The sequence below is a fragment of the Doryrhamphus excisus genome, linkage group LG15, assembly GCF_037039965.1.
Source record: "Doryrhamphus excisus strain RoL-2023G ecotype Guam linkage group LG15, RoL_Dexc_Guam_v1.1, whole genome shotgun sequence".
Taxonomy (NCBI): domain Eukaryota; kingdom Metazoa; phylum Chordata; class Actinopteri; order Syngnathiformes; family Syngnathidae; genus Doryrhamphus; species Doryrhamphus excisus.
Genome location: NC_136371.1, coordinates 16,894,323 through 16,920,412, shown reverse-complemented (window position 1 = coordinate 16,920,412; position 26,090 = coordinate 16,894,323). Strand labels below are relative to the sequence as shown.

General features: G+C 31.3%; 1 long non-coding RNA gene across 2 annotated transcripts in view; it reads right to left on the bottom strand.

The window, feature by feature from the left end:
- Positions 1-2,912: 2,912 nt before the first annotated feature.
- Positions 2,913-26,090, bottom strand: part of LOC131104614 (uncharacterized) — a 201,613-nt gene continuing 178,435 nt past the window's right edge. For both annotated transcript variants that reach the window (XR_013629892.1, XR_013629893.1), the window contains exons 3-4: positions 19,858-20,113; positions 2,913-3,064 (exon numbers count right to left, since the gene is read on the bottom strand). This is a non-coding gene — a long non-coding RNA (uncharacterized LOC131104614). The remainder of the gene's footprint in view (positions 3,065-19,857; positions 20,114-26,090) is intronic.

Here is a 26,090-nt window from a genome sequence, read left to right as displayed (position 1 = left end):
AAAAATAATATAAAAAGTGAAAAAAAGAAGCGACACATGTAGATAATCTAACAAGTTTTCTATATTTATATACTTAATCTCAGCTTTATTATATTGGTAAATATATTATATTATTATGTTATATTATTATCAACTTTTTTTGTTTTCTAAATAAAATTATTAGTTGTGATGCTTGCGATATTTTTTACGTCAAGTGCACCGGAAAAAAATCGATGGGATGCAATCAGACGTGATGCTTCCAGTGACGTTTACCCTTTAAATATTCACCAACGTGGGCCGGATTACAAAAGCAGGGTCAAGGGAGAAGGGTCAAGGGCCGATGAGACCCAAGGGGACCCAGGGGGACCCGGCAGGAACCCATCAAATATTCCCATCAAATATTCCTGACATATACGTCAAAATCTCATTTTATTCATCACACAGGTGCTGATTATTATGAAGGTGTGCCGTCGCCTGGTCACAATAAAAGGCCAGCGAGAGTGCTAAAAGAGCGAGAGTGCTATAATGAAAAAATCTAAATCTGTCAAAATCTCAGGTGCTGATTGGACAGCTTGATCATTGTAAAGGTGCGCCTTAGGCTGGCCACAATAAAAGGGCAGAATACATTCAATGAAAAAAATACATTAAATGAAAAAAAAAAAAATTCAAATTAATAATAAAATGAATAAATAAAATTAATAATAATAAAATAATAAATAAATAAAATTAATAATAATAAAAAAAGTGAAAAAGGAAGAAGGAACACATGTAGATAATCTAACAAGTTTTCTATATTTATATACTTAATCTCAGCTTTATTATATTGGTAAATATATTATATTATTATGTTATATTATTATCAACTTTTTTTGTTTTCTAAATAAAATTATTAGTTGTGATGCTTGCGATATTTTTTACGTCAAGTGCACCGGAAAAAAATCGATGGGATGCAATCAGACGTGATGCTTCCAGTGACGTTTACCCTTTAAATATTCACCAACGTGGGCCAGATTACAAAAGCAGGGTCAAGGGAGAAGGGTCAAGAACCGATGAGACCCAAGGGGACCCAGGGGGACCCGGCAGGAACCCATCAAATATTCCCATCAAATATTCCTGACATATACATCAAAATCTCATTTTATTCATCACACAGGTGCTGATTATTATGAAGGTGTGCCTTCGCCTGGTCACAATAAAAGGCCAACAAGAGTGCTAAAAGCTGAAATATTAAATATTTGTTCAAGTTGTGATATAATGAAAAAATCTAAATCTGTCAAAATCTCAGGTGCTGATTGGACAGCTTGATCATCGAAAAGATGCGCCTTAGGCTGGCCACAATAAAAGGGCAGAATACATTAAATGAAAAAAATACATTAAATGAAAAAAATACATTAGATGAAAAAAAATAAAATTTCTAATTAATAATAAAATAAATAAATAAAATTAATAATAATAAAAAGAGTGAAAAAGGAAGAAGCAACACATGTAGATAATCTATAAAAAATAAATCTATAAAATAAAAAAATATTGTATCATTTTGGTCCCGTAGGGTTGAAATACTCAAGAAAAAAAATCTGAAAATGATAAGAAAAATAACAAGAAAAAAGTCACAATTTTCGTCGAGGAAACTTGTACTATTATGACAAAAAAAATTTGGTAGCGTAGAGTTTAAATATTTGTATTTTTTTATTTTTAAATAACTAATATGATGGGGGGAAAAAAGAAAATAAAGTTGTATTTTTTTAAAAACTTGAGGTGGGGGAAAAGTTAGAATATTATGGGAATAAAAAATTTTTTTGCAAGTAGAAAATTGAAATAAGTGGAAAATTTAAAATATAAAAAAAATTAAAAAAATTAAGTCAAACTATTAAGACAAAAAAGTAATATTCTAATGAGAAAAAAAATCACAAATAAACTTATAATATGAGAAAATATTGTATCATTTTGGTCCCGTAGGGTTGAAATACTCAAGAAAAAAATTCTGAAAATAATAAGAAAAAAATAATAAAATGTACCTTAACAAGAAAAAAGTCACAATTTTTGTAGAGGAAACTTGTACTATTATGACAAAAAAAAATTTGGTAGCGTAGAGTTTAAATATTTGTATTTTTTTATTTTTAAATAACTAATATGATGGGGAAAAAAGAAAATAAAGTTGTATTTTTTTTTTAAACTAAGGTGGGGGAAATGTTAGAATATTATGGGAATAAAAAAATTTTTTGCAAGTAGAAAATTGAAATAAGTGGAAAATTTAAAATATAAAAAAAATTAAAAAAATTAAGTCAAACTATTAAGACAAAAAAGTAATATTCTAACAAGAAAAAAATCACAAATAAATGTATAATATGAGAAAATATTGCATCATTTTGGTCCCGTAGGGTTGAAATACTCAAGAAAAAAAATCTGAAAATGATAAGAAAAAAATAGTAAAATGTACCTTAACAAGAAAAAAGTCACAATTTTCGTAGAGGAAACTTGTACTATTATGACAAAAGAAAATTTGGTAGCGTAGAGTTTAAATATTTGTATTTTTTTATTTTTAAATAACTAACATGATATTAAATAATATTAAAAACTGAGGTGGGGGAAAAGTTAGAATATTATGGGAATAAAAAAAATTTTTGCAAGTAGAAAATTGAAATAAGTGGAAAATTAAAAATATAAAAAAAATTAAAAAAATTAAGTCAAACTATTAAGACAAAAAATAATATTCTAACAAGAAAAAAAATCACAAATAAACTTATAATATGAAAAAATATTGTATCATTGTGGTCCTGTAGGGTTGAAATACTCAAGAAATTTTTTTTTTAATGATAAAAAAAAAAAATATATATATGTTTTATTATAATAGGAATAAAGTCTTTACAAATATTATTGAAGAAGAAAGTGGAACTATTCAGACAAAAACAGAAATAAAAGTTGATAGCTGACAGATGGCCGTAGCAGGCAGGTAGCCGGTACCAGCGGAGCAGCAGATGATTTGATGTCTTTGTGGAAGGCCCCCGTTGCCTCCATTTCCTCCCCGCATCACCAGATCCAGGATGTCTCCTTGTCCGAACGTCTCATCTGTTAACATGGCATCCTTCTGTCTCACAAAAGCGAGCACATGGTTCATGCATAAATCAGCAGCACGGTGATCACAGGTTCTCCCCCGGCGCCGGCACCGCCTCCGGTGATCCGGCGACTGGAGTTGTGCCATTACGCGGCGGCCGGGAGTCAGTCACCGCTAAACAAATATGAAGCCGCGCCACTTTGTGTCACACGTTTTTACATTCAACAGAGGTCACATGGAAGCGAGTGAACCTTTCTCGCCCATCTGTGTGCTAAAAAGGTGGGTGTGCCTCACGGGAGAAGCAGAGCGAAGTGGTGGTGGGGGGGGGGGGTCATTATGCCGGCATGCACGCCATACCGACTCACGTGCACGACCTGTGCTGGCAGCGAATGCTCACCTGGGCTTCCCTCAACCCATAATCATAACACAATAAAACAAAAATAAAGTCAAAATATTAAGAGAAAAAAGTTGCAATTTTACTGATTATTATGAGAGAAAAAAAAATCAGTTGCAAAAAGCTGAAATATTAAATGTTTGTTCATAAAATTCACAAGAGATTTCCAAGAAAGAATGTGAAAGAGTTAGAATATTTATTTTGAAAAAAACAAGAGCAAAAAAAAACCACTGTAATTTTATAAAAAATAAAGTCAAAATACTAAGAGAAAAAAATTGCAATTTTACAAGAATAAAAACAGTAATTAAAAAATGTTTTCAAGGTGAAATATATATATAAATATAATAAATATATATTTTTTAAATTAAGTCATACTTTTTATAAGAAACAAACAAAACAAAGAAAATAATTGTTGTTATTACAGGAAAAAAAAGTAAAAATTGGAAAATTTGGTTAATATTGTGGGAAAAAATTCACAAGAGATTTCCAAGAAGGAATGTGAAAGAGTTGGAACATTTAATTTGAAAAAAAAAAAAAAAACAAGAGCAAAAATAAAAAAAAACACTGTAATTTTATAAAAATAAAGTCAAAATACTAAGAGAAAAAAGGTTGCAATTTTACAAGAATAAAAATAGTAATTAAAAAAATGTTTTCAAGCTGTCATACTTTTTATAAGAAACAAACAAAACAAAGAAAATAATTGTTGTTATTACAGGAAAAAAAAAGTACAAATTGGAAATTTTGGTTAATGTTGTGGGAAAAAATTCACAAGAGATTTCCAAGAAGGAATGTGAAAGAGTTGGAACATTTATATTGAAAAAAACAAGAGCAAAAAAAAAACAACACTGTAATTTTTATAAAAATAAAGTCAAAATACTAAGAGAAAAAAGGTTGCAATTTTACAAGAATAAAAATAGTAATTAAAAAAATGTTTTCAAGCTGAAATATATATTTAAAAAAAAATAAGTCATACTTTCTATAAGAAACAAACAAAACAAACAAAATAAATGTTGTTATTACAGGAAAAAAAAGTAAAAATTGGAAATTTTGGTTAATATTGTGGGAAAAAATTCACAAGAGATTTACAAGAAGGAATGTGAAAGAGTTGGAACATTTATTTTGAAAAAAAACAAGAGCAAAAATTAAAAAAAACACTGTAATTTTATAAAAATAAAGTCAAAATACTAAGAGAAAAAAGTTGCAATTTTACAAGAATAAAAATAGTAATTGAAAAAATGTTTTCAAGCTGAAATATAAATATATTTTTTTAATTGAGTCATACTTTTTATAAGAAACAAACAAAACAAACAAAATAAATGTTGTTATTACAGGAAAAAAAAATAAAAATTGGAAAATTAGGTTAACACAAGAGATTTCCAAGAAGGAATGTTTCAATACAAAATTTATTTTGAAAAAACCAAGAGCAAAAATAAAAAACACTGTAATTTTATAAAAATAAAGTCAAAATACTAAGAGAAAAAAGGTTGCAATTTTACAAGAATAAACGAATAAATAAAGAATATTATGAGAGAAAAATGTATTTCAGTTTCAAAAAGCTGAAATATTAAATGTTTGTTCAAGTTACGATATTATGAAAAAAATAATAAAATTGAATTCATTTTTTGATTTTTTTTTTAATATTTTGAAAATCTCCCGTCTGTCAAAATCTGTCAAAATCTCAGGTCCTGATTGGACAGCTTGATTATTGTAAAGGCGCGTTTTAGGCTGGCCACAATAAAAGGCCGGGATTTTTTTTATGTAAAAAAAAATACATTAAATGAAAAAAAATCACATTTAAAATTAATAATAAATAAATAAATAAAATTAATAATAATAAAATAATAAATAAATAAAAATAATAATAATAAAAAATAATAAATACATAAATTTTTTTATAATAATAAAAAAATTTAAAATAAAATAAAATAAATAAAATTGTAAAAAAAATGCAAATGGAGTATTTAGTGTACGCAACAATAGACTCAGGCCGAGGCCTCTTCGCGCATCACATGTGTAAACCGAAAGTGGGTCAACTTTGAACTGGAGTCGGTGATGGCCGCAAGGCAAACAAGCACTAATATAAAGAAGAATATATGAATATGTTTGCACAAGAACGGTTCCTTTCGACCCCACGTCAGCCTGACACAACTTCCAGATACGTACATGAATGAAAAGGATTTCAGGGCATAAATAATGAAGCGGCTGCTCACATTTGCATATTTGCAAAAAATGTGATCAGATGAAGTATGCACGGCTCTGCGGGGATGATGACTTTATTTCCTTTGTTACGCTTGTGACACGTTGATTGTTTACGCTGGAAAATGAAAGGATGCACCTCATGGTAGCCACTCTAAGCAGTACTGTACATGTACTATACGTAGTATGATTGTGGAGTGTGTATGTCAAATATTTCATCTAGTCATTTGAAGCATTTGTATACAAATATTAAAAATGTGACATCATTTTGTAATGTGCATGAATTATATGAAAATATTTTATTATTTTATTTTTATATGTTTATATTAAGTATTTTATTTTTACTTTGTTATATAATAATTATCTTAATTTAATTTTAAATATTTTGTGATCGTCTGAAGTATTTGCGTTTATTCATATAACCTAATCTTTGTTATTTCCAAAACCTAAATATTTCAAGTATTTAATTTTTAAACAAAACCAAACTGTACCAAATATTTAATAAAAAATCAGTCAAATGTATTAATTACATTAAAATATTAAATGTATTTTTAATAATTTTTTTAATGTATTTTATGACTATATAAATTTGATGTAATTATCGTTGTAGTTGCACATCAAATTGTTTGCAACAAAGAAATTTACCCTACTTAGAATAGAATAAAACTTATTTCTATCAGCGATTAAATGTGATTAATTCTGAGTTAACTATGGGTTAATTTTAGATTAATCACGACCAAATATTTTGATCAATTGACTGCGCTAATTTTTACTTTTAAAGAAATTGTGTGATACTCTTAAAATACTCTTATTTTAAAATGCAACTATTATTAATATTTCATTTTTTTTAAACAAAATAGTTGATCAAAATGTCAAATATATATATATATATATATTTTAAAATACATGCTTCAGGTTATGTAAAAATGAAGTTCAAAATATTGAACATAATTTTGTGATACTCTCAAAAACATTTACATGAAATTTTTGTTTTTCATGTAATCAATATATTTAAATATTGAATATTTTTTGTATTAAAAATAAAAATATATAATTCAAAATATTTACAAATTACACAAAAATATTTAATGTAAGTTTGTTTTTATATTTAATGAGATTTAAATATTTTAAGTAATTTTGTGATTCTCTGAAAACTTTTTGAAAATTCAAAAATAAAATATAAATTATTTGTTGTAATGTTATTATTTTCATATTAGTTTCTTATCACATTAAATATTTGAATGTAGTTTTCTTATAGTATTTATATAAAATTGTAGTTAAATACAAATACTTCCGCTTGCTACGTAAAAACACAAAGACGTCTTCATTCCACGTGCAGCGATGAGGCCGAATAGCCAACTTACCACCGGCGGCGATGTGAGAATCACATGCACACACACGTGCACACACACACACACACATTCTCGTCTTTCATCTTGTTAATGGATATTCCTGCACAAACGCTGGCGCGTCTACCTGACTGCAATCCTTTAAACTTTAATTCACTCTACATTTAGCCCCGGTCATAAATACCATATTAGGAAGCAGCAGCATGTTTTATGCGCTCCCTATGGCCGTGCTTTTGTTTTAATGAAGCCATTTGCAACTTATGAGCAAAAAAGGGAGATAAAGTCGCATATTAGATGGGTTAGATCAGTCAGACCTATTCCCACTTGGTGTTTTATACATGGCACGCAAGTAAAACCAGCCCGGTGACGGTCAGTGGGGGAGGAAGTAGTATTATTTTGACATTGTTTTCCACTTCCTGCTGATTTAAGACTCTTATTGTGGAATGATGCTTGACGCTGGACTGTGATATACTGGGGAAAAAACATCAGGAGCAGCTGGGGGTTATCTTGTCCGAGGATATTGGACATGGTTGCAGGAAAACGGGGGATTTGATTTAGAGATTTTCAAAATAATTTTCCAAAAAAATTATTAAATTTTATATTTTTTTCATAATATCGCAACTTGAACAAATATTTAATATTTCAGCTTTTTGCAACTGAAATAAAATTTTCTCATAATATTCTGAGTTTATTATTGTAAAATTGCAACCTTTTTTCTCTTAGTATTTTGACTTTATTTTTTATAAAATTACAGTGTTTTTTGTATTTTTGCTCCTGTTTTTTTCAAAATAAATGTTCAAGATCTTTCACATTCCTTCTTGGAAATCTCTTGTGAATTTTTTCCCACAATATTAACCTAATTTTTTCAAAATTTTTTTCTGTAATAACAACAATTATTTTCTTTGTTTTGTTTGTTTCTTATAAAAAGTACAACTTAATTTTTTAAAAATATATATTTCAGCTTGAAATTTTTTTTAATTACTATTTTATTCTTGTAAAATTGCAACCTTTTTTCTCTTAGTATTTTGACTTTATTTTTATGAATTTTTTTTTTTTTGCTCTTGTTTTTTTTCAAAATAAATGTTCCAACTCTTTCTTTGTTTTGTTTGTTTCTTATAAAAAGTATTACTTAATTTTTTTTAATATATATTTCAGCTTGAACATTTTTTTAATTACTATTTTTATTCTTGTAAAATTGCAACCTTTTTTCTCTTAGTATTTTGACTTTCTTTTTAAAAATATTTTTTTTTCAAAATAAATGTTCCAACTTTTTCACATTCCTTCTTGGAAATCTCTTGTGAATTTTTTCCACAATATTAACCTAATTTTCCAATTTTTATTTTTTTCCTGTAATAACAACAATTATTTTCTTGGTTTTGTTTGTTTCTTATAAAAAGTACAACTTAATTTTTTAAAAATATATATATTTCAGCTTGAAAACATTTTTTTAATTACTATTTTTATTCTTGTAAAATTGCAACCTTTTTTCTCTTAGTATTTTGACTTTATTTTTATAAATATTTTTTTTTATTTTTGCTCTTATTTTTTTCAAAATAAATGTTCCAACTCTTTCTTTGTTTTGTTTCTTATAAAAAGTATGACTTAATTTTTTTTTTAATATATATATTTCAGCTTGAAAACATTTTTTTAATTACTATTTTTATTCTTGTAAAATTGCAACCTTTTTTCTCTTAGTATTTTGACTTTATTTTTTATAAAATTACGGTGTTTTTTTTATTTTTGCTCTTGTTTTTTTCAAAATAAATGTTCCAAATCTTTCATATTCCTTCTTGGAAATCTCTTATGAATTTTTTCCCACAATATTAACCAAATTTTCCAATTTTTATTTTTTTCCTGTAATAACAACAATTATTTTCTTGGTTTTGTTTGTTTCTTATAAAAGGTACGAGTTAATTTTTTAAAATATATATATATTTCAGCTTGAAAACATTTTTTAAACTACTATTTTTATTCTTCTGAAACTGTGACTCTTTTTCTCATTTTATTGTAACTTTTTATTGTAATATTTTGACTTAGTTTTTCAAAAATTACAGCTATTTTTTTATATTGCTACAATTATTTGTATTTATTTATTTTTAATTGATTTCTTGTTTTATTTGTTTCTTATGTAAATCTTAGGGCTTTTAATCAATTAAAATATTTGATCATGATTAATCACATTTTGTTCATAGTTAACTCACAATTAATGACATTTAATTGCAGATGGAAATAAGTTTTTAAGTAGGAAACATATCTTTGTGACAAATGATAATTACAACGCTAATTACATCAAATTTGATGTAAAGCAAGTATATTTTTGTATTACTTTTTTTCTTTATTATTAGCATATTAGCTTAAACACCACTAAATACAAAATGTGAGCAAGTGCGACCTCTCACACTAACATGTAACATGACAATAAAAACCTTTGTCTTGCTACAAGAGCCATCTGCCAGGGCTAACTTTAAGCTAACTTTACCAATGTAAATATTTGTTTCTTTCTCCATTTCCCATCAATATTTGTTGCAGCTTGTGGCTACAGAGTTAGCGTGCATTTTTTTTTAATACAGTGTTACAAAAAAGGCCCCTGGGCCGCACTTTGGACACCCCTGATGGAGGGCTTAAGTGAGAGAATAATGGTTAGTTGCATCCCTGTTCATATTCAGGACTTTTGACTTTAGTTTACTTTACTTCAAAGAAAAGTGTTGTGAGTCTTGGAATTGGAAGCGGAAAAGTTTGTTCCAATTGGAAGCATGTGACACGGCATCAGGATGAGGGTACGATACCCTCGCCTTCGGATCTCAAGGAGCGCTTAGCGTTTATCTTAACAGATGCAAATTTATGGAGCGGTTAAGTGACACCTCGCTCCAAAACGCACAGAAGTCATCCCGAACACATTCCGCTCCCTCCCGTTCCCTTTTCATTCCGCACAATTCTCCCATCAAAGTTACGGAAAAGAGCTTTGAACGCAACAACACAGGAACGCTGAGCCTTTTGTTTCCTCTAATATCCCTGGAAAATCTGGTTAAAATTTAAAGATAAAGCGGCGAGCCGTTGTCTGGCGAGCAGATTCCGTACTGTTTTCACAGCTGTCTCGCTCCCGGGATGCGACTGGAAGCGGGAAGAAAGGCGGGGTTAGAGAATGTGCAAAAGATGATAGACGGGATCAAGCTATACAAAAAAATGGAAAAGTTAAAATGGTGGCTGGAAGGGCAGCTCGCTCCCAGGTAATGGCCGCCTCGTCCCGCATTGATTAGGCCGTTTGGTGAGCGGCCAAAGGCAGCAGCTGTCCGTCCGACATCGACCAATAAAACGCGGCGGTCCCGTCCAAAGCCGGCCGGCTCCAGGTCGTAAACAACAATATTGCTAACGGGCTAACGGGGTGGCCAATGTCAGACATGGTCAGATAAACACGGCCAAGGTCACCGTTGCCAACTCATCTTCGATTCCGTGCCATCTGCACCGTTGGGGCGCTCGCACCACGCCACGCCGTTCCAGCCGTGCTGGAGTGGCCTTAAATGTCTTATTTTCGCCTACTATGGCTACTATATTGAGTAATAGTACTGTAAACGTGACTATAGGGGTGCTATTTCATTTCTGGAGGGCTCTAGTAATGTTTACAAGTGTATTCAAGATGTCGTTTGAGACGTTTGTGATTTTTTTTTTGTCTTATTGTTTTTACTACATCGCTTAATAGGGGTGTAAATGTGACTATAGGGGTGTTATTTCATTTCTAGAGGGCTCTATTAATGTTAAAAAGTGTATTTAGGATGTCCTAAACACATTTTGGATGTGTTATATGTCTTTTTTTTGTCTTATTGCTTCTACTACATCGCTTAATAGGAGTGTAAATGTGACTATAGGGGTGTTATTTCATTTCTAGAGGGCTCTATTAATGTTAAAAAGTGTATTTAGGATGTCCTAAACACATTTTGGATGTGTTATATGTCTTTTTTTTGTCTTATTGCTTCTACTACATTGGTTAATAGGAGTGTAAACGTGACTATAGGGGTGTTATTTCATTTCTAGAGGGCTCTATTAATGTTAAAAAGTGTATTTAGGATGTCGTAAACACATTTTGGATGTGTTATATGTCTTTTTTTTGTCTTATTGCTTCTACTACATTGGTTAATAGGAGTGTAAACGTGACTATAGGGGTGTTATTTCATTTCTAGAGGGCTCTAGTAATGTTAAAAAGTGTATTTAGGATGTCCTAAACACATTTTGGATGTGTTATGTCTTTTTTTGTCTTATTGTTTGTACTGCATTGGTTAATAGGAATGTAAAGGTGACTATAGGGGTGTTATTTCATTTCTGGAGGGCTCTAGTAATGTTTACAAGTGTATTCAAGATGTCGTTTGAGACGTTTGTGATGTGTTATATGTTTTTTTTTTGTCTTATTGTTTTTACTACATCGCTTAATAGGAGTGTAAATGTGACTATAGGGGTGTTATTTCATTTCTAGAGGGCTCTACTAATGTTAAAAAGTGTATTTAGGATGTCCTAAACACATTTTGGATGTGTTATATGTCTTTTTTTTGTCTTATTGCTTCTACTACATTGGTTAATAGGAGTGTAAACGTGACTATAGGGGTGTTATTTCATTTCTAGAGGGCTCTAGTAATGTTAAAAAGTGTATTTAGGATGTCCTAAACACATTTTGGATGTGTTATATGTCTTTTTTTGTCTTATTGTTTGTACTGCATTGGTTAATAGGAATGTAAAGGTGACTATAGGGGTGTTATTTCATTTCTGGAGGGCTCTAGTAATGTTTACAAGTGTATTCAAGATGTCGTTTGAGACGTTTGTGATGTGTTATATGTTTTTTTTTGTCTTATTGTTTTTACTACATCGCTTAATAGGAGTGTAAATGTGACTATAGGGGTGTTATTTCATTTCTAGAGGGCTCTAGTAATGTTAAAAAGTGTATTTAGGATGTCCTAAACACATTTTGGATGTGTTATATGTCTTTTTTTTGTCTTATTGCTTCTACTACATCGCTTAATAGGAGTGTAAATGTGACTATAGGGGTGTTATTTCATTTCTAGAGGGCTCTAATAATGTTAAAAAGTGTATTTAGGATGTCCTAAACACATTTTGGATGTGTTATATGTCTTTTTTTTTGTCTTATTGCTTCTACTACATTGGTTAATAGGAGTGTAAACGTGACTATAGGGGTGTTATTTCATTTCTAGAGGGCTCTATTAATGTTAAAAAGTGTATTTAGGATGTCCTAAACACATTTTGGATGTGTTATATGTCTTTTTTTGTCTTATTGTTTGTACTGCATTGGTTAATAGGAATGTAAAGGTGACTATAGGGGTGTTATTTCATTTCTGGAGGGCTCTAATAATGTTCAAAAGTGTATTTAGGATGTTGTTTGTGATGTTTGTGATGTGTTATATGTCTATTTTTGTCTTATTGCTTCTACTATATTGTGTAATAGGAATGTAAATGTGACTATAGGGGTGTTATTTCATTTCTAGAGGGCTCTAATAATGTTAAAAGGTGTATTTAGGAGGCTGTAAACACGTTTGTGATGTGTTATATGTCTTTTTTGTCTTATTGCTTCTACTACATTGGTTAATAGGAATGTAAACGTGACTATAGGGGTGTTATTTCATGTCTAGAGGGCTCTAATAATGTAAAATAAAAGTGTATTTAGGATGTTGTAAACACATTTTGGATATGTTATATGTCTTTTTTTGTCTTATTGCTTCTACTAGATTGGTTAATAGGAGTGTAAACATGACTATAGGGGTGTTATTTAATTTTTAGAGGGCTCTAATAATGTTTAAAATTGTATTTAGGATGTCGTTTGAGATGTTTGTGATGTGTTATATGTCTTTTTTTGTCTTATTGTTTGTACTGCATTGGTTAATAGGAATGTAAAGGTGACTATAGGGGTGTTATTTCATTTCTGGAGGGCTCTAGTAATGTTTACAAGTGTATTCAAGATGTCGTTTGAGACGTTTGTGATGTGTTATATGTTTTTTTTTGTCTTATTGTTTTTACTACATCGCTTAATAGGAGTGTAAATGTGACTATAGGGGTGTTATTTCATTTCTAGAGGGCTCTATTAATGTTAAAAAGTGTATTTAGGATGTCCTAAACACATTTTGGATGTGTTATATGTCTTTTTTTTGTCTTATTGCTTCTACTACATTGGTTAATAGGAGTGTAAACGTGACTATAGGGGTGTTATTTCATTTCTAGAGGGCTCTAGTAATGTTAAAAAGTGTATTTAGGATGTCCTAAACACATTTTGGATGTGTTATATGTCTTTTTTTGTCTTATTGTTTGTACTGCATTGGTTAATAGGAATGTAAAGGTGACTATAGGGGTGTTATTTCATTTCTGGAGGGCTCTAATAATGTTCAAAAGTGTATTTAGGATGTTGTTTGTGATGTTTGTGATGTGTTATATGTCTATTTTTGTCTTATTGCTTCTACTATATTGTGTAATAGGAATGTAAACGTGACTATAGGGGTGTTATTTCATTTCTAGAGGGCTCTAATAATGTTAAAAGGTGTATTTAGGAGGCTGTAAACATGTTTGTGATGTGTTATATGTCTTTTTTGTCTTATTGCTTCTACTACATTGGTTAATAGGAATGCAAAGGTGACTATAGGGGTGTTATTTAATTTCTGGAGGGCTCTAATAATCGAAAAAAGTGCATTTAGGAGGTTGCAAACACGTTTGTGATGTGTTATATGTCTATTTTTGTCTTATTGTTTCTACTACATTGGTGAATATCAATGTAAAGGTGACTATAGGGGTGTTATTTCATTTCTAGAGGGCTCTAATAATGTTAAAAAAAAGTGTATTTGGGATGTCGTAAACACATTTTGGATGTGTTATATGTCTTTGTTTGTCTTAATGTTTCTACTACATTGGTTAATTGGAGAGTAAAGGTGACTATAGGGGTGTTATTTCATTTCTAGAGGGCTCTAATAATGTTAAAAAGTGTATTTATGACATCGTAAACACGTTTATGATGTGTTATATGTCTTTTTTGTCTTATTGCTTCTACTACATTGTTAATATGAATGTAAAGGTGACTATAGGGGTGTTATTTCGTGTCTAGAGGGCTCTAATAATGTATAATAAAAGTGTATTTAGGATGTTGTAAACACATTTTGGATATGTTATATGTCTTTTTTTTGTCTTATTGCTTCTACTAGATTGGTTAATAGGAGTGTAAACATGACTATAGGGGTGTTATTTCATTTTTAGAGGGCTCTAATAATGTTTAAAAGTGTATTTAGGATGTCGTTTGAGATGTTTGTGATGTGTTATGTCTTTTTTTGTCTTATTGTTTTTACTACATCGGTTAATAGGAGTGTAAATGTGACTATAGGGGTGTTATTTCATTTCCAGAGGGCTCTAATAATGTTCAAAAGTGCAGTTAGGAGGCCATAAACACGTTTGTGATGTGTTATATGTCTTTTTTTGTCTTATTGCTTTTACTACATTGGTTAATACTACTGTAAAGGTGACTATAGGGGTGTTATTTCATTTCTGGAGGGCTCTAATAATGTAAAACAAGTGTATTTAGGACGTTGTTATATGTCTTTTTTGTCTTATTGCTTCTACTACATTGGTTAATAAGAGTGTAAAGGTGACTATAGGGGTGTTATTTCATTTCTAGAGGGCTCTAGTAATGTTAAAAAGTGTATTTTGGATGCCGTAAACACGTTTGTGATGTGTTATATGTCTTTTTTGTCTTATTGCTTCTACTACACTGGTTAATAGGACTGTAAACATGACTATAGGGGTGTTATTTCATTTCTAGAGGGCTCTATTAATGTTAAAAAGTGTATTTAGGATGTCGTAAACATGTTTTGGATGTGTTATATGTCTTTTTTTGTCTTATTGCTTCTACTATATTATGTAATAGGAATGTAAATGTGACTATAGGGGTGTTATTTCATTTGTAGAGGGCTCTAATAATGTAAAAAAAAGAAGGTATTTAGGATGTCGTAAACACGCTTTTTGCTGTGTTTTATGTCTTTGTTTGTCTTTTTGCTTCTACTACATTGGTTAATAGGAGAGTAAAGGTGACTATAGGGGTGTTATTTCATGTCGAGGGTCTCTAATATTCCAAAGCATATATAAAAGGTTTTTCTATGTGTTATAGTATATCTTATTTTCTCTGATTGGGTTTTACTATATTGGGTAATAGGAGTGCAAGGTACTATAGGGGTGTTATTTCATGTCCAGAGGGCTCCAATAATGTTCAAAAGTGTGTTTCGAAGGTAGTAAACAGGTTTTCAATGCTCCAAATACCCAAATATTATATTTATAAAGGAGGAATCCTACTTTGCGGAAGTTGGCTTTGTCAACGCGGACCTAATGTGATGTGACAAGCGGAGCAGCCATTGCAGGTTTCTGACTATAAATGATTCACAGCATCAAGGAGAAAAGCATGGAGTTAATGCCATCCTGGTGGCGGCAGTGGATGACTTTAACTCCCCCTCTTGGGGATGGACAAATGGACACGGGCCCCCCTCTCCTGACCCGGTCGCCATTATCAACCTCGGAAGGGAGGAAAGAAATCAGCGTAATGACCCGCTGTCCGGATACAAAGTGACACACGGCTGCTGCTGCTTTTATGTGCGCTCAAACCTGTGATTCTTTACACCGCCGGCAAGATTTCTGCACGCTAACAGCATCTCCCCGTCCCCTCAGAGAGGCCTAATGTGTATTTAATGGCCTGACGCTGGGCGTGTGTCAAGTGCACGAGGTGAAGGTGACCACGTTTCAGGAGACACCTCCTGCCAACCCCGTTCAGATCCGACAAGCTTCCCGTACTCGCGGTACGCTGCCGACTAGCTCATTTGGGGATGCAAATGAGCAACCGTGCATCGTGGATGCAACAAGATTATTCTCATAAATTTTCGAAATTGTCTTGTTAGCATACTGTACATCTTTTTTTCGCTTAATATTTTGACTTTATGCTTTCTTAAAACGACAGCGTTTTTTATTATTTTACAAATATTTTGACTTTCTTCTCAAATAATCTTGGTAATTTATTTTACTTTCTTTATTATTATTTTCTTTATTCCCATAATATTAAACGTTTTTCCCCAACCTAAAAAAACTTTTAAAAAAATGCATATTTTATATATAAAAAATTATATTGTTTTTAGTTTATATTCTGCGTTTCACTTTTAAAAAAATGCATATTTTATGTATAAAAAAATATTGTTTTCAGTTTATTATCATAATATTGCAACCTTTTTGTTGGCATACATCTTTTTTTCTTAATATTTTTATTCTTTGTGATATTTTCATTTTTTACAGATATTTCCTTTTTTATATTTGTAATTTTTTTCATAATATTGTGGTTTTATTCACAGAATATTATAACTTTTTTCCCTAACTTTATTTTGATTTTCTTTCCCATTAAAAAAACATATTTTCCAATTTTGGGATACATCTTTTTTTCTTAATATTTTTATTCTTTGTGATATTTTCATTTTTTTTACAGATATTTCCTTTTTTTATATTTGTATTTTTTTCATAATATTGTGGTTTTATTCACAGAATATTATAACTTTTTTCCCCAACTTTATTTTGATTTGTTTTCCCATTAAAAAAACATATTTTCCAATTTTGGGATACATCTTTTTTTCTTAATATTTTTATTCTTTGTGGTATTTTTATTTTTTTTACAGATATTTCCTTTTTTTATATTTGTATTTTTTCATAATATTGTGGTTTTATTCACAGAATATTATAACTTTTTTCCCTAACTTTATTTTGATTTGTTTTCCCATTAAAAAAACATATTTTCCAATTTTGGGATACATCTTTTTTTCTTAATATTTTTATTCTTTGTGATATTTTCATTTTTTTTTTACAGATATTTCCTTTTTTTATATTTGTATTTTTTTCATAATATTGTGGTTTTATTCACAGAATATTATAACTTTTTTCCCCAACTTTATTTTGATTTGTTTTCCCATTAAAAAAACATATTTTCCAATTTTGGGATACATCTTTTTTTCTTAATATTTTTATTCTTTGTGATATTTTCATTTTTTTACAGATATTTCCTTTTTTATATTTGTAATTTTTTTCATAATATTGTGGTTTTATTCACAGAATATTATAACTTTTTTCCCTAACTTTATTTTGATTTGTTTTCCCATTAAAAAAACATATTTTCCAATTTTGGGATACATCTTTTTTTCTTAATATTTTTATTCTTTCTGATATTTTCATTTTTTTGCAGATATTTCCTTTTTTATGTTTGTAATATTTTTTCATAATATTGTGGCTTTATTTACAGAATATTATAACTTTTTTCCACAAATTTATTTTGATTTGTTTTCCCATTAAAAAAACATATTTTCCACTTCTATGCAACTAAAATGACATTTGTGAGTTGAAATGTTAACTTTTTTTCTAGTTAAAAAAACTAGAAAAAAACTTTTTTTAACACAAAAAAATATTTATTATTTTATGTCTGCTTTTGTTTTTAATTTTCCAAATGTTTCAGCTTTTTTTTTTGTGTCAATTTTCAACTTGATTTGTTTTTTTCTGTATTCATAAAATTCCGACTTTTAAAAAAGCTCTTCATACTTGAGTGGGAAACTTGAGTGGGAGCTTCCGTTTATCTTCCTCAGTTGTTTTTCCTGATTGGGATTGGGATGGACTGACTTTGCCCCGCCCCTCCCAGACTGCCAACACGTCGAGGAAACACGCGATTGCAGAGATGACACGGTGATCCGAGATTGTAATTAAGAAACAGGGAGCGGCGCGTCGTGCAAAGACGCATCAGTCAGCTGGTAATGCCCCGCGTTGTCTCAATTACACTTTCCGTGATGTCCAATAACAACATTACGCCGGAGCGGGACATGCATTCATATACTCGTAATTAAATAAAAGCCGAATCACGATCAGAGGCGATGCATTCATTCAGACGGATGGCGACAGCGTTGACCTCTCGGCTGACGGATCCCAAAGGTCGTTGTCACTTTTTCAACCTAGTACCCACTTCGGGAGGCGAGGTCCATCAGCTCACATTCCTCTTGAGGGGGTGTCCGCATGTCAGTGGGTGGAAAATGGGGCACGGGCCAGTCTAATACCCAATTCCCGTAGTACACCAAACCCATTCCAGACCAAAAACACCATAAAATTTGATATATCGTTTTCCCCCTACTTATTATAGATAAAAACTTATTTCTATCTGCGATTAAATGTGATTAATTCTGAGTTAACTGCGGAAAAACTGTGATTAATCGCGATTAAATATTTTAATCTTGTAATAACGTCACTTTAGTCACATAAACCTGAAATATTAAAGTGAAAAGAAGTCATACAATATTTTTAAGGCCTTAATATTATGAGAAAAAAGTAGTTGGAAAATTAAAAAAAAAAAAAAAAAACGCCACAAGTACAGAAATGGAAAAAAATTTGCTGCAATTTTCTGAAGGATAAAATCTAAATATTGAGCAAAAAAAAAAATCAAAGATGTAACATGAAGAAAAACAAAAATGATACAATAAAGTCTAAATATTATTAGGAAGAAAAAAAAAATTTAAAACGTTTTTTTTGTAAAATTGCGAGAAAAAAATATTAGTCTCATTTTAGTGGCATGGAATTGAAATATTTAAAAATATATGTTATACTGTAGTTTATGTTATATTTTTGTAAAAGTCGTAATATGAGAAAAAATAAATGAAGTTATGTTTTTTTTATTATAATGGGGGAGTTGTAATATTGGGAGCATAAAGTCAATTTATTTTAAGAATAAAGTTGTAATATTCTGATGAAAAAAATGTCACCAATTATTGAAGTTGAAATATTTATAATAATAATATAGTAATAAAGTTGTCATTTGGGTAAAGATTGGTAGTAGATAAAGGTATAATTTTACAATAAAGTCAAAATATTATTGAAAAAAATAAGAAAATTTACAAGAATTTTTTTTTAAAATTGGGAGGAAAAATAATATCATTTTTGTGGCATGGAATTGAAATATTTAAAAATATATGTTATACTGTAGGTTATGTTATATTTTGTAAAAGTCGTAATATGAGAAAAAATTAAATGAAGTTGTTTTTTTTTGAAAATTATGGGGGAGTTGTAATATTGGGAGCATAAAGTCAATTTATTTTAAGAATAAAGTTGTAATATTCTGATGAAAAAAATGTCACCAATTATTTAAGTTGAAATATTTATAATAATAATATAGTAATAAAGTTGTCATTTGGGCAAAGATTGGTAGTAGATAAAGGTATAATTTTACAATAAAGTCAAAATATTATTGGAAAAAAGAAGAAAATTTACAAGAATTTTTTTGTAAAATTGGGAGGAAAAATAATATTATTTTTGTGGCATGGAATTGAAATATTTAAAAATATATGTTATACTGTAGGTTATGTTATATTTTGTAAAAGTCGTAATATGAGAAAAAAATAAATGAAGTTGGTTTTTTTTGAAAATTATGGGGGAGTTGTAATATTAGGAGCATAAAGTCAATTTATTTTAAGAATAAAGTTGTAATATTCTGATGAAAAAAATGTCACCAATTATTTAAGTTGAAATATTAAAAAAACATGCAAAATGATACAAAAAGGAGTGATGATTATATTAACTATAGGCTTTTTTAATGATATGAGAAATATCAAAGTCGATTCCTTTCATTTGTCACTACGTGAAAACACGCAAAATGTCAAAAATTGTCATCAAAAACGCAACCATAAAAAAAACATTCCCAATCGATGTGACACCCACCCCTCCCTTCGGAAAAACAACCATCCACGTGGTTTATTAACCTCAGAGGTCCATCATTTGTTGATGCGTTCAGAGGTCGGCCAGATGGAGACGCATCCCAGCCCCCCCCCCCAGCACACACATGATGCCACTCCATTTACCTGCAAGGGCCCGGCTAGCCCAGCCTCCGGGGGCATGGGGGGGGCATTTTGCCGCAGTGTGTCGCACCGACGATGTTAATGGTTCCCGGCACAGGAGTCCGGGCAGGATGGCTTATTTGTGTCCAAGTTGAGGCATTAATGTTTCATTAATGGACCGTCCTGGCGCTCGTCTCCGCCACAGCCTGCGGGCTGCGGCGTGCTGATGAACGCCGCACGCTGGCAGCTCTCGAGATTCCACAACATCTTCTTTGAGTCGCTGCAATACACACACACACACACGGTGCATGTGGATTAAGACTAGCCTCGGAATGTATGGTCGTCGACCGTAATGTGTGCAATCTAAAGACTCACATCATGAAGGTCATTACAGTTTTGACTTTCCTTTACTATTTTTATTATGATTTTTTTATGTTTTTTTCTGATTTTTTTCTGATTTTTTTCTGATTTTTTTCTGATTTTTTTCTGATTTTTTAATGATTTTTTAATGATTTTTTTATGATTTTGACTGATTTTTTTTGTGTCTACCTTTTTTATTCTTTAGTAATCGGTAGTAAAACATGGCTACGTTTCAGCAAAATATCAGTTGCTTAAATTTAATTTTGGCACAAATTCTGCCATTTCTATTTTTTCATAACTACGCCACGACATAAACAACACAACAAATCATATGAAAAAAAAAAAAAATTTTTTTTTCAACATACAAATCCATGTACTACTTACAATTTTCACATTTGGAACTGACCTGTGTGTCCGTGTACATGCATGGAACCTCCCCTTTAACCTCCCCTTTAATGTGCTTGCTGTGGAGTGCTGTATTATACTATATATTATAAATAATATATTTATATTATATTTATTTATTTATTTATTACTAATTTAATCTAGTGAATTATCATCTTGTAATTATATACAATTTATGTTAAAGAAAATGTGCCATATAAACCATAAATTTTTTTTGGAGGTTTTGGGACCCTCCAACAGTGAGAAATTACAAAAAAAATTTTAAAAATTATTTTAAAAAAATATATTAATTTTTTTTTAAATTACAAAACAGTTACAGAAAATTTCAAGAAAATAAAAAAATTACAAAAAAATTACAAAAAAATTACAAAAAAATTACAAAAAAAATATAAAAAATTACAAAAAAAGTACAAAAAAATTACAAAAAAATTAAAAAAAATTACAAAAAAATTACAAAAATACATTGTTAATTAATTCATTCAAATTGCATTAATTTCCTATGCCATATTTTGGTGTAAAAGTGTAAATATGACACCCATGCTCTCAATACTAGAATACATACGCTCCATAAAGCTAATGTAGTATATAAGGTAAATATTCATTCTTAATTCATTCTTTTTACTTTGACTTTATTCTTGTAATATTATATATTTTCCACAACCTAATTTTGCAACAATTACAACTTCATTTTATTTTGTTTGTTTCTAATAATATTATGTTTTCTAAAAAAGATCACATATTTAAGTTAATATTTCAATGTTATGCGATTAAATGACTTGCTCATAATATTCTTCATTATAATATTTATTCTTGTGAAATTATTCTTTTTTACAACTTTTTGCTCTTAATATTTTGACATTATTCTCTGCAGAATTTAAGTTTTCATGTTAAATTCTATTTTTAGAATGCGGCACAGAACAATTAAAAAAATCATAAATATTGGAGAATCCGGCATCAAGCTGTCAAAAAGTGACAAAAGCAGAGGAGCAGTGACTGACAGGTAGGTCTTTTTTTTTAATCTTAAAAAAACATAATAAGCAAATAATACAACAAATAGTACTGTGTAGTAAAAACATTACCTTCTTGGGGGAGGTAATCGGGATCTGAACCTACGCTGGCACGGTTAACCAAAGGAATATTTGCGTATGCAAATGTCTTGCGCTGTTCCCCTCGCGGCACTTTGAGCTGCCAAGGTATCGGCCCGATAATGAACATACAAGATGTTTGTGCATATAAGCCTTCCCAACAAGTCTGACACAATATTCTAATTAGACGTGTTAAATAGACATAGATGTTTATTTAATACGTCCTTAGTACATTGCTGATGTGAAATTACAGCTAATTAAGTGCTGCGTTAATAAGTAATGCACGGTTGCACCCCGTCTACTGACGTGCACGGACGTGTACATAGGTAGCCATCATATCTATGTCATTTATGAAGCTTTTTGATCTTCAGGATAAAATATGCTGCAGGCTCAGCCTGATGCATATTTCAAAAAGGAATATTTAAGAAATATCCATCCATTAAAAATAACAAAGGGCTGCAGTGGTGAAACGGCAATGAGACAAATGTTAAAAATGGTGGATTCATGAACAAATCGCTGAAAAATCAGGAACTATTTACTGAACTGGGACACTTGGGTACGTGTCTCTGGTAACTTGTTCACTGACTCGTTCAAATAAAGAAAAAAAACTAAATGTCCTCATTTTCTACTTTGCAAAACACTGTGAAGCAGCTATTTCATGTCTCGTTCAGCACATCATGCACACTCACATGAGCTATTTACTGAACTGGGACACTTGGGTACGTGTCTTTGGTAACTTGTTCACCGACTCGTTCAAATAAAGAAAAAAAACTAAATGTATGTCCTCATTTTCTACTTTGCAAAACAATGTGAAGCAGCTATTTCAGTTGTTCAGCACACCATGCACACTCACATGAGTTATTTACTGAACTGGGACACTTGGGTACATGTCTCTGGTAACTTGTTCACCGACTCGTTCAAATAAAGAAAATAAAACTAAATGTATGTCCTCATTTTGTACTTTGCAAAACACTGTAAAGCAGCTATTTCATGTCTCGTTCAGCACACCATGCACACTCACATGAGCTATTTACTGAACTGGTACACTTGGGTACGTGTCTTTGGTAACTTGTTCACCGACTCGTTCAAATAAAGAAAATAAAACTAAATGTATGTCCTCATTCACAAAACACTGTGAAGCAGCTATTTCAGTTGTTCAGCACACCATGCATACTCATGTGAGCTATTTACTGAACTGGTACACTTGGGTACGTGTCTCTGGTAACTTGTTCACCGACTCGTTCAAATAAAGAAAATAGAACTAAATGTATGTCCTCATTTTCTACTGTGAAGCAGCTATTTCATGTCTCGTTCAGCACACCATGCACACTCACGTGAGCTATTTACTGAACTGGGGCACTTGGGTATGTGTCTCTGGTAACTTGTTCACCGACTCGTTCAAATAAAGAAAATAAAACTAAATGTATGTTCTCATTTTCTACTTTGCAAAACAATGTGAAGCAGCTATTTCAGTTGTTCAGCACACCATGCACACTCACAAGAGCTATTTACTGAACTGGGGCACTTGGGTACATGTCTCTGGTAACTTGTTCACCGACTCGTTCAAATAAAGAAAATAAAACTAAATGTATGTCCTCATTTTGTACTTTGCAAAACACTGTAAAGCAGCTATTTCATGTCTCATTCAGCACACCATGCACACTCACATGAGCTATTTACTGAACTGGTACACTTGGGTACGTGTCTTTGGTAACTTGTTCACCGACTCGTTCAAATAAAGAAAATAAAACTAAATGTATGTCCTCATTTTCTACTTTGCAAAACAATGTGAAGCAGCTATTTCAGTTGTTCAGCACACCATGCACACTCACATGAGCTATTTACTGAACTGGGGCACTTGGGTACATGTCTCTGGGAACTTGTTCACCGACTCGTTCAAATAAAGAAAATAAAACTAAATGTATGTCCTCATTTTGTACTTTGCAAAACACTGTGAAGCAGCTATTTCATGTCTCGTTCAGCACATCATGCACACTCACATGAGCTATTTACTGAACTGGGACACTTGGGTACGTGTCTCTGGTAACTTGTTCACCGACTCGTTCAAATAAAGAAAAAAAACTAAATGTCCTCATTTTCTACTTTGCAAAACACTGTAAAGCAGTTATTTCATGTCTCGTTCAGCACACCATGCACACTCACATGAGCTATTTACTGAACTGGTACACTTGGGTACGTGTCTTTGGTAACTTGTTCACCGACTCGTTCAAATAAAGAAAATAAAACTAAATGTATGTCCTCATTTTCTACTTTGCAAAACACTGTAAAGCAGCTATTTCATGTCTCGTTCAGCACACCATGCACACTCACATGAGCTATTTACTGAACTGGGGCACTTGGGTACGTGTCTTTGGTAACTTGTTCACCGACTCGTTCAAATAAAGAAAAAAAACTAAATGTCCTCATTTTCTACTTTGCAAAACACTGTAAAGCAGTTATTTCATGTCTCGTTCAGCACACCATGCACACTCACATGAGCTATTTACTGAACTGGTACACTTGGGTACGTGTCTCTGGTAACTTGTTCACCGACTCGTTCAAATAAAGAAAATAAAACTAAATGTATGTCCTCATTTTGTACTTTGCAAAACACTGTGAAGCAGCTATTTCAGTTGTTCAGCACACCATGCACACTCACGTGAGCTATTTACTGAACTGGTACACTTGGGTACGTGTCTTTGGTAACTTGTTCACCGACTCGTTCAAATAAAGAAAATAAAACTAAATGTATGTCCTCATTTTCTACTTTGCAAAACACTGTGAAGCAGCTATTTCAGTTGTTCAGCACACCATGCACACTCACATGAGCTATTTACTGAACTGGGGCACTTGGGTACGTGTCTTTGGTAACTTGTTCACCGACTCGTTCAAATAAAGAAAATAAAACTAAATGTATGTCCTCATTTTGTACTTTGTAAAACACTGTGAAGCAGCTATTTCAGTTGTTCAGCACACCATGCACACTCACATGTTCATTTCGCCGAAATCATCGGCCTCCATTCCTGTCGATCTGGGCCTCGGTTCGATCTATTTCTAGTTTGTAACTTGGTTAATTTATTTTGTTAATGTGTTTCCTAAATTTTATTTTTTTAGTTTTTTCATTTTTTTTCGGAAGTGTTCGTTGGTGTTATGTTCGTGACTTACACCGGAGCGACTTATGTATGTGTTTTTCTACCTAATTATGCATTTTTGGCCTTGTGCGACTTATACTCCGGAGCGACTTATGTATGTTTTTTTCTATCTAATTATGCAAATTTGGCCTTGTGCATCTTATATTCCAGTGCGACTTATGTATGTTTTTTCTACCTATTGATGCATTTGTGGCCTTGTGTGACTTATACTCCGGAGTGACTTATGTATGTTTTTTTCTACCTAATTATGCATTTTTGGCCTTGTGCGACTTATACTCCGGAGCGACTTATGTATGTTTTTTTCTACCTATTGATGCATTTGTGGCCTTGTGTGACTTATACTCCGGAGTGACTTATGTATGTTTTTTTCTATCTAATTATGCATTTGTGGCCTTGTGTGACTTATACTCCGGAGTGACTTATGTATGTTTTTTTCTACCTAATTATGCATTTTTGGCCTTTTGCGACTTATACTCCGGAGCGACTTATGTATGTTTTTTTCTACCTATTGATGCATTTGTGGCCTTGTGTGACTTATACTCCGGAGTGACTTATGTATGTTTTTTTCTATCTAATTATGCATTTTTGGCCTTGTGCGACTTATACACCGGAGTGACTTATGTATGTTTTTTTCTACCTAATTATGCATTTTTGGCCTTGTGCGACTTATACTCCGGAGCGACTTATGTATGTTTTTTTCTACCTAATTATGCATTTTTGGCCTTGTGCGACTTATACTCCGGAGCGACTTATGTATGTTTTTGTCTACCTATTGATGCATTTGTGGACTTGTGTGACCTTTACTACAGTGCGACTTATGTATGTTTTTTTCTATCTAATTATGCATTTTTGGCCCTGTGCACTTATACTCCGGAGCGACTTATGTATGTTTTTTTCTACCTAATTATGCATTTTTGGCCTTGTGCGACTTATACTCCGGAGCAACTTATGTATGTTTTTTTCTACCTAATTATGCATTTTTGGCCTTGTGTGACTTATACTCCGGAGCAACTTATGTATGTTTTTTTCTACCTATTGATGCATTTGTGGCCTTGTGTGACTTATACTCCGGAGCGACTTATGTATGTTTTTTTCTACCTAATTATGCAAATTTGGCCTTGTGCATCTTATACTCCGCAGTGACTTATGTATGTTTTTTTCTACCTAATTATGCATTTTTGGCCTTGTGCGACTTATACTCCGCAACGACTTATGTATGTTTTTCATTCATTCATTATCTGCCGCTTTTCCTCAC